The sequence below is a fragment of the Sinocyclocheilus anshuiensis genome, unplaced genomic scaffold (genome assembly GCF_001515605.1).
Source record: "Sinocyclocheilus anshuiensis isolate Anshui unplaced genomic scaffold, SAMN03320099.WGS_v1.1 scaffold1136, whole genome shotgun sequence".
NCBI classification, from domain to species: domain Eukaryota; kingdom Metazoa; phylum Chordata; class Actinopteri; order Cypriniformes; family Cyprinidae; genus Sinocyclocheilus; species Sinocyclocheilus anshuiensis.
The window spans coordinates 91510-101725 of NW_015548521.1; the positions used below are offsets into that span (position 1 = coordinate 91510).

General features: G+C 38.0%; 1 protein-coding gene across 1 annotated transcript in view; it reads left to right on the forward strand.

The window, feature by feature from the left end:
* Nucleotides 1-10216, forward strand: part of LOC107656798 (serine/arginine repetitive matrix protein 4-like) — a 57953-nt gene that overhangs the window by 15247 nt on the left and 32490 nt on the right. The window lies entirely within an intron of this gene.

The window sequence follows — 10216 nt, forward strand, 5'->3', positions numbered from 1 at the left end:
ATGTTCTTTAGCCATATAAATACAGTTGCCATGTGCGTGGGTAAAATGTACCCGCTGGCGCTTTTAGGTATACAGCGACCTCTGGCGGTTCTAGTGTTAAAGGGGTAATATGATTTTGCTAAAAAGAACATTATTTGGTGTAATGAAATGTGTTTATGTGGTTTAAGGTTTAAAAAAAAAACATTATTTTCGACATACTGTACATATGTCGATCAAGATGGCGGCGTGTGAACAGCGCGAGGCTCAGTGTCTCTCCAGTTTTTGCAAATTACTTCTTATTTTACTAGTTATTTTCAGTGCAGTTGTTCGACATAGCTACGCATTAACCTCTTACAACCGTCACACACTATTGGATATCAAACTTCGCTACACAAACACCGATGTGGATACCACACTAGATCTTCATCTACTACCTCCAGAATTACTCTGGTCCCCGGGCTCGAGTGAATCAGCCAGTCCGACAGGAAGTGCCCGTCGTCGGCGCTGCGAACGTAAACAAAGACGGGGTAAGCGGAGCGGCCTGCGGGCTAAGCTAAAGCTCAACCCGCGTCGTCCAGCGATACCAAGCATCTTCCTCGCTAACGTACGATCTCTGGCAAACAAGATCGACGAGCTACGACTTCGGATCACTCAGCGAATGTTTATAGACTGCAACGTTATGGTTTTCACAGAAACTTGGCTCAATAGCACCATTCCAAATAGCGTGATTGAGCTAGAGGGGCGCAATATCTACAGGGCTGACAGAACGGCTGTGGACTCCGGTAAAAGCAAAGGTGGGGGTGTTTGCCTCTATGTAAACAGATCCTGGTGCTCCGATGTTGTTATTACTAAATCCCACTGTTCTGCTGATATTGAATACATCTTTTATCAAGTGCAGACCCTTTTTTCTGCCTCGTGAATTTACAACTGCCATAATTGCTGCAGTGTATGTACCCCCGGATGCTAATGCTAAACTAGCCATGAAAGAACTATCTTCAGTTGTTGGTAAGCTGCAAACAACACATCCGGATGGAGTCTTTATTATTGCTGGTGATTTCAATCATGCCAATCTGAGAACAACTCTCCCCAAATTTTATCAAAATGTTACTTGCCCGACAAGAGGAGACAATATTCTTGATCATGTTTATACAAACATCCCTGATGCTTACAAAGCAACTCCCCTCCCCCACGTTGGACAATCTGATCACCTCTCCCTGTTCCTGCTACCCAAATACACCCCAGTCATCAAACGTGTGAAACCCACTGTGAGGGCTGTTAAAGTTTGGCTGGAAGAAGCAGACTCTTCACTACAGCAGGAGTTCCAGAACACAGACTGGAATTTGTTTGCTTCTCGGGCCACACTGGACTCCCACACAGATGTTAATACCTACACCAGCTCTGTTCTGCATCATATCAACAAATGTGTTGGCAAGGTAACCACCCATAAAGTAATTAAAATGTACCCCAATCAGAAACCCTGGATGAACAAGGAAATCCGGCTCCTACTGAAGGCACGTGACACTGCTTTCAAATTTGGCGACCGTGAAGCCTACAGCTTATCTAGGTCCAATCTGAAGAGGGGAATTCAATCTGCTAAATACAACTACAAACTGCGTATTGAGGACAGATTTAAAAACAACGACCCTCGGCACCCTCAATATACAATATTGCACTTTTTGGCTCTTAATTCCATGGCAATGCTTTTCTGATCGTAGTTTACAAAGTACTATGGAAAACATATCAGTGTCCTCTACAGTGGCTGTGAATTCAGTGGCTCTTGATCTACAGTATGCTAAAGGTTCTTTTGCTTTGATATGAAATTTTCTCTTTGTGTCAAAATCTGTAGGGAAATTGTTTGACTAATCATAGTTATTATTCTTTCATCCTCTCTCCCTTTCTACTTTAAAGTATCAGGGTCATAAGAAAAAGGGTATAAGAGCTGACATGAGTGGGAGAAGGACGGCACAAATTTGACTGACATGAATGACTTACGTAGTATAAAGAAGCTGTCAAGAACAGGACAAAGCAATGTCACAAACTTGGAGTTGAGTAGTCTTTTAAGGCCTTTTTTTGCACTTTAAACTGGTGCTCCCTTCTATGTTTTATGGTTATTATGATTTTCTGGACAGGAAATTAAACATACAGAATGCACTTTGTCTAGCTTGTAATTGTTCCAGAATTTCCTTCCTGACGTGATAATGACGTTCTCTCCTCTTCTGCTGTGATTTTCACCTAAATGTATCCATAAGGATTTTAATACCTTTTTAAATCTGCCTAGACTTGCACAAAAACAACCCAAAATATGTTAATTTAGGCAAATACTCATTAGCTTCTTAGAATTTGCAATTAAATCCTAATATTAATGCCATAATTTTTCTCATTAGCTTCCACTTAATGTAATTAAAGCATACAGAAGCATGTGTTGCGATACTTGGTCATTTCCTTGAGCTGCCTGCAAATTGAATGGACAGAGTTTAATTAAGCTCATGCAAGTTTATGATATTTACTTCATTTGATTGCCTCACCAGGGGTTTAAGCTTACAAACCGGATAATAACGCCAACAAAATGAATCAATTAGACATTAGTAGATCAACAGTATTATTCCACGACTGAATTGAAAATAAATTATTTTTGGTGGCAATTCCAGAATGCATTATTAGCAAGTCCCTGTTTGACTTGTGCATAATGAAACTCTCAGAAATATTCAGATCTCATTTCAACAGGCAATGAATGTACTCCGTGAATTTTTTTATTTTTTTTTGTGTAGCATATTATAAATAACCTCTTTTTTTAGGACATGAGCCATCAAACATACAGAATGTCACTGTGTTTTGTAAATTGTAGGTCCTTGAGGGCACTTCATGTGACACATTATGGATAACAGAATAATCCACTTGCCCTTGAAAGGGAGCATTCTTGAGGAGACTCAGCGAAGAGAACGAACCTCCCTCGCGTAAAATGGAAATAGCCTCTTTGTGATGGGGTACTAAATAATATAGAAGGTTAGTGGAAATGATGGCAGCATTTTTATTGGGCGTCCACATAATGGCCTTCCTACACCTGGGAGTTCACAGTCTCTTTAATGAGGACTCACAGATTACTAACATTTACAGCGGGCAGTTCCCACCAAGTGAAGGATTTTCCTTACATTTTTTTTAAACTTCCTGTCAAAGTTTAGAAGTATGCATTTGATTTCCCAAATGGAACATTTGTATTCAATTGCAATTACAGTTTTTTTTTTTTTTCAACTGCTTACACACGAAATCTTTACTTCTCACACGATTTCTGAAACCTGACACAAACACCAGAACCACACACCAAATCTGCAAAACCATACACTAATTATTAGCCTTTGACTCAGTTTTCAATTTCATAAAACACTTTTTGCAAAACACAACACACAGTTCTCTATGTAATACACAAAAATCTAACAGGAAGTATCTTGATTTCCTTTTTCAAACACAACCAATTAAAACGCCACACTAATTAATCAGTGCCTCGCACTAAGAGCTAGGAGGTAAGGTTTTAAATAAATGTGTGCATATGATATATCCAAAAATATAATATTATAAAAATATAATATTATGGCAAAGGTGTTTGCAATGCAAATGTTTGTGATGTGTGATATTTTGAATGCAGTGCATTGCAAGAGATGTGAGGCATTTTGTATTTTGTGTGTGCAATTCTTGGATTTGTGTGTAAAGTTTTGAAAAAAGAGGCAAAGTTCTGAAAATGTGTGTAGTAGCAGTTGAAAAAAAAAACTGTAAATCAATAATTACAAATGAATGAAAGGCTAAAGGACTTGGCTTGGTGGTCTGTCTCCATGTGTACGCTTTCTGTGCATGTCCCAGCAGCCTCCCATCCTTTCAAGCGGAACAGTGTCAGCAGATAGCCATTACACGGGCCACTGTCAGTAGCATCCAACTCCAAAATAGCTCCTCTTGCAGTGTTTGCCCGGTTGGTTTCAGTGTCTGGCAGAGCAGAGAGGGGCTGGGTACTGTAACTCACAAAGTAGACAGATGAGTCCTGCTCAGAGTGGGGCCCTCTCTCCATCTGCCCATGTAACAGAGCACAGGTGGGGAGGACATATCTGATCCTTTGTGTATCAAATTAATGAGCAGGTCCAAGGAATGCATGTGTGTGTGTGTATGTTTGGAGCAGTGTTATTTTAGTATTATAGTTTTTGTTAATATTTTGAGTTAATTTAAATAAACTTTTTGTAAAGTAATTTTGCGGTGTGTGCATTTTTAAAAATGTATGTATAGTTTTTTATGAAGTTTTAATTGTTAGCTTTTATTTAGTTTGTTATTATAGTACTTAAATGTGACCCTGGACCACAAAACCAGTCATAAGGCTCAATTTTTTAAAATTGAGATTTATACACCATCTCAAAGCTGAATAAATAAGCTTTCCATTGATGTATGGTTTGTTAGGATAGGACAATATTTGGCCGAGATACAACTATTTGAAAATCTGGAATCTGAGGGTGCAAAACATCAAAATATTGAGAAAATCACCTTTAAAGTTGTCCAAATGAAGTTCTTAGCAATGCATATTACTAATCAGAAATTAAGTTTTTATATATTTACAGTAGGAAATTTACAAAATATCTTCATGGAACATGATCTTTACTTAATGTCCTAATGGTTTTTGGCATAAAAGAAAAATCAATAATTCTGACCCATACAGTGTATTGTTGGCTATTGCTACAAATATACCCCAGAGACTTAACACTGCTTTTGTGCTCCAGGGTCACAAATGAGAAATGTTGGCAACTAGCTGAAATAAATTGTATACATTTTATTTCAGTTTATGTTTGTTTTATTTCAAGTAACAAAATGTTTTATTTTTTTCTATGGTTTTAGTTTTAGTTAATGATAATAACCTTGGTTTTGACATATTTGTTCAGCTTGTGATCGTGATACACAATATGTATCGTTTTATTATGAATTGGTTATTTTCATATTGAAAAATTTGATATTTATAAAGAAATTTGCCTATAAGCCATTTAGAAAACTACAAAACTTGTTGATTTCAGGTGCGGTCACATTTACTGTTACTCTGCGAAATTTTGTAGCCGAAATCCAGTCAATCCAATAGGACTTCGCAAATCACATGAGGGCGAAAAAAATAATAATTACACAGATTTCACTTGTTTTTAAGTTGGTCATGCGAATTCACCACACTGCCTAACATAAAAATCTGTTTGGTTTGAAAGTGACAGCTGTTCTTTATACATCTCAATTCTATTAACAATGGACAATTGGCCTTTTGGCACGGAAAATATTGCTGAAATTTTACTAATGCTTGGAGTACAATATGTTTTGCATTGCTTTTAAAGTAAAGCAGCCTGCTGATTATGTGTAAATAATTTAATACTTTATTTAAAAATGGAATCTACCAGCTGTACATCCAGCAACAGCTTACAGAACAGTGGCTAAACTTCGTTGTCTTCTTACAGGTGAATTCTACGGGTCTCATTTGTGGAGCATACAGCTATCAATAAAAAAAAAATAAAAAAAAAAGCTGTACGTAAAATCTCGTGAGTTTGAAAGACATTTATAATGATACTGCATCCCTAGGTATTCAGTAATGAGAATACTATGCATTCATTAAACTGGAAAAACACTCTAGGGTGCCTAAATTTCATAGAATATTAACAAAGTGCGCTGAAATTCCTCCAAGAAAGGTAATGAAGCTCTTATGAGGAACTGTATACTTGCTACAGAAATTCTGTCTCTCCTCCACGTAAAAAACAATCTATATTTTATTCGGTTTCATTATTTCGTAAAGAGTGCTGTGTGAAGTACGTCGGATGCTTGTAAAAAGTGCGCTTTGTGAATTATTCAGTGAGCTGTTTTGCATAGCAAAGGCCGGCAGAGAGGAGGGGGTTGTGGAGTCGGGTGAATCTCGAGTTGAGGAATGACACAGTGTTGCTTCCTCCTCTCAGCTTCTCATCACGTTAATTACCGTATCTGGCTCTCGTCAGGGCCGCGGTTTCTCTCGAGTCACAGCCACATGCGGACGATTTGTCAGTGGAAAGAAAAGGATATTTGTCTTTGTTTTTCAGTAAGGGATTGATGCGATAAAAGCTACGAATTACTATGGCATCTCCTAAAAGCTTTTAGGAGAACATTTAACTGTTTTAGTGACATAACATTACCACTCATCTGTCATATTTATGACCATCAGCTGTAAAAAAAAATTGATCCATATTGACGTGACTGAAATGAATGAAAAGTGGGACACGCGTTTTAAGTCCTAGAGACTCGAGGACTTGATTGCCAGGTTGTCTGTGAGGAGTTTTGGGAATGCTATTGTAAATGATAGCAATACCCTTTCTCTTGAGATTTAGCATAAATTTGAATCACTTTATGTAAATATCGCACACCTGTAGCTGTGCAGGATGGACTCGGAGATGATGTAGTCAATTACTTCACCTCAAGATGGACACATCTGTCTGTTTTTCTCTTAATTATTCATGCCAACATAATCAGGAGGAGTCTTACATAAACACGATGGTTGCTATAGGCTTTGCTCTCTGTTTATTTCTGCTACTGTACTCCCAGGGCTATAACAAAATGAACCTCCCCACTCACGAATGGTGTTTTGTTGATTGCCTGGAATAATTATGGCCGATCTGGTGGGGTTTGGTTTAACGACGCAGGCTCTATCCTCCACAAATGATATCCTCCTCAGAGAGAGGGACTCAGTCAGGACTGAAATAATCAGTGATTTGTGGTTTCCATTTTGAGTCTCAGTGTGAAGCTGCTTAGTCCTGCTCCACTGCACAGTACGTTAGCTGTTCGGTTCGTCGCTGTTACAGTCATCCTTCCTCTTGGTCTATGAAACACTGCCACACACTCACTTTGCATACTTATAGGTTATCTATACAAGAACAAAATAGATAACTTCAACAATACAGACTGGTGCACAGTCAAAAAAGATGCAACAGAAATGCGAAACCTCACAGCAAAACTTCTTTAATGATAAGAAAAAAGACTGCAATTGCAAACAGCTTGAGTCACTTTTATAATTTGGCTATAACGGTTTTGTCACCCTCATGTGCTCTGTGTGACCCAGTTTTTTCCTCATGTTTGATTGTGTCATTTAGTTCAGGTGTGTGTCGTTAATTATCTTCATTTTCTTCAGTATATAGTTTACATTTACATTTAGTCATTTAGCAGACGCTTTTATCCAAAGCGACTTATGAGGACAATAGAAGCAACTATTTGCATTTATCTTCATCTTCTTTGTGAGTTTATCTCACCGTAGCGTGACAGGTTTATACAGAATTCGACTGGGGAAGGTTTTTTCTTCATTACTATAGTACAGCTACAGCAGATTGCGCAGGAGTTGAGTTGAGTTTCAATATATTGGCACAGCACTGGCATTAGCTAGAGTAGTTCTTCCAGACAATCCCAAATATAAAACCATCTTCTGTTGAGAAACTCTACAGGTTTTTAAAACCTTTTGCCTCTGAACCAACTTTTTAAATGGCCCTTTTGAGTAATAACAAATTATAAATTTCAGTACTCATTTTCTGAATTCGTGATCTGTGTCTTGAATTTCTGCCAGTGCCACATAAGGAGGGAGCTTGCAGGGTCCATTGCTTGTGAATCTATTTTTAGCCATGTGTAATTTAAAGATAATAAGCTCTATTTGCATTTGCCAGCCCTATCAGACAGCACAGACTGTACAGTTTTCTCTGTTTGCCTCCTTACTCACCTCAGCTAACTCACTTTTAGTTGGACTCTTCTTTCAGTGATGTTTGAAAATGATTTCATTTAATATTTTTTGTCTTCCTTAAAAGGTGTACTTAGCAATCCTTAATAAAACATTTACACTTAAAGAAATTAATAGGATTTTATCCTTAACATGTTTTAAATTCAGTATACATTATTAAACAGTATCAGCATTTGATTCTTCAGGTTTGTGGCATTTGAACACCATTTTCAACTTTTCTAGTACATGAAAACTACCACACTTGAGATCATAGAATGTAATATAGTCTCAGTGGAAAAGCAATTAGCTTGAATTTGTATTTGGTCTTGCTCATCTCCTCAGCCATCTAGAATCAGCACGCTTGAAATTAATTGGCCTCCTTCATATAGACTTCCTGCTAAGTTCCTGTCCTTCTCCTTAACATGGAAAAAAGCTTCCCAAATCAAAAGAAGTACAAATTTAGAAGTTTCTCATCTCAAGCCGAGCCATCTGTCTTTTTTGTATAAAATCAAGCCCATGGGTTTGGACCAGCCCTCTCATCTTTTCAATCAAATTCTCCGGCCCGCTGCTTCTGAGTGGCAACTGGCCCACATTTAAGCCTGGTGCTCAATGGAGTTTCTCTGTGGTAAGAAGCTAAATCTGTTGCAGTGAACCATGCCTGATGTGTTAATGGTGGATCCTTTGCTCCCTCTGAAATGCCACACTCCAATCAACAACCCCAGCTGACACTTGTCCTTACGTCCTCCACGCATCCCTTTCACTGTAATTAGCTACAGTGTGCCCACTGATTGGCCCCCTTATTCTCTTTGTCTATTAGCTGTGTACTGTGAGGCGTCTTTTCTTTCCCCAGGAGGCAGACAGGAAGAGTGTCATCGAGATTGGGCTTATCACGAAATTCTAAATATAGAAATATTTCGCCTCTATCATTGCGCAACAAAGAGTGCCTCATTTTCTTGAATTTCATTTTGCAGAGTAATTTACTGACTAGCTGATGGGCTTTGTGAGTTATTGTGATCTAATACGCATTCTTTGGTTGTTAACAAACGAAAACATATCTGTTCTTGATGAGGGTGAGATTAGCATTGTTAATTATGACCTTAAAAGAGGCATTACAAATCTCTCAGTGAGTGCACTAAAGCACTGCGAGTTTTAAGGGGTAAATCTCTCAAATATCCTATTTCTACATAATAATAATAATTGAGGCATTACAAATCTCTCAGTGAGTGCACTAAAGCACTGCGAGTTTTAAAGGGTAAATCTCTCAAATATCCTATTTCTACATAATAATAATAATTATTATTAATATTATGTAAATATATGTATGTGTGTGTGTATTATTTTATATTTTTAACAGGTTTCATGAGATTCATTCTTAGCCAATAATATTTAAGAACAAACCTAGAATATATTGCTTTGCTATTGCTAAGGCAAAAAAAAAAAAAAAAACGTGTATTTTTTTGTACTATTGTACAGTTATATACTTTTTTTTTTTTTTTTTCCTTTCCTTTTGGTTTTGGTGTAAAATATGACCCAGATGGTTTCTCTTTTTTTGTGAGATTCACTCTTAGTCATACTGGCAATAATACTTCAAAACAAACCTACAACATATTGCTTTGCTTAAGGCAATAGGAAAAAAAATACCTTTGATTAGCGTCTTTATTTTCATCCCGGAGATGAACTCTATGTCCTACAATGCATTCTCCTCTTTCTGTCTCCTAGCAATCATGAAAGCTTTTTGATAGAAGTTAATGAAATGAAATAAATTGGCTTGTAATGCATGGGAGGCTGTAAAAGTAATGTGTGAATGGGCGACCGAGAGAGAGAGAGAGAAAGAGAGGGGTAATTTGTTTTGTTTGAGCAGAGGGGACGGTAGGGAGTGAAGAGTGCTTAAATTGATTGATTGGTGGCTCGTGGAGTAGTGGACCGGGCCATAATTACTCTTTGTGCCTGGTGTGATAAGGAAATTAATCAAACCATTATGTTGCTCCGATTTATCATCAGGTAGCAATAATTGAATAAACTAACTTCACTTGTCTTCAGAGTGACTTTCCTCACTACGTGTGTCGGTTGGGGAAGGATTTTCCTGTTGCTTATTATATAAACAAGAAAATTATTCTGAAATTATTCCTTTTTTATCATTCCATCTGTCTACCCTTCTGTTCGCCGTCATACCTGTCTATAACTCTGCATCTGTTCTACAGAAGCATCACGTCAGAAAAATACCCTGCGGTTGAAGTAAGAAATCCAGTGAGATGCACAGTGAGGTTGTAACTTTCTGTTGTTATGTCGTTCTTGAGTACCTCCCGCTGAGCAGAGCAAATGTGGGAGAGATGGGAGGGCTGGAATAAGCTGCTAAATCAGTCTGATTGTTCTTAAATCCTTCATGTCCACTTGTATCGCTCAGCGGAGCCTTCACGCAGAGTTGGAAATAGGGCAGCCAATTCTCCATTCGCTTCAGCTGTTTGTGGATTTTCTTCTCGCTGACTGCCCCCCCCCCCCCGCCTCCCTGGC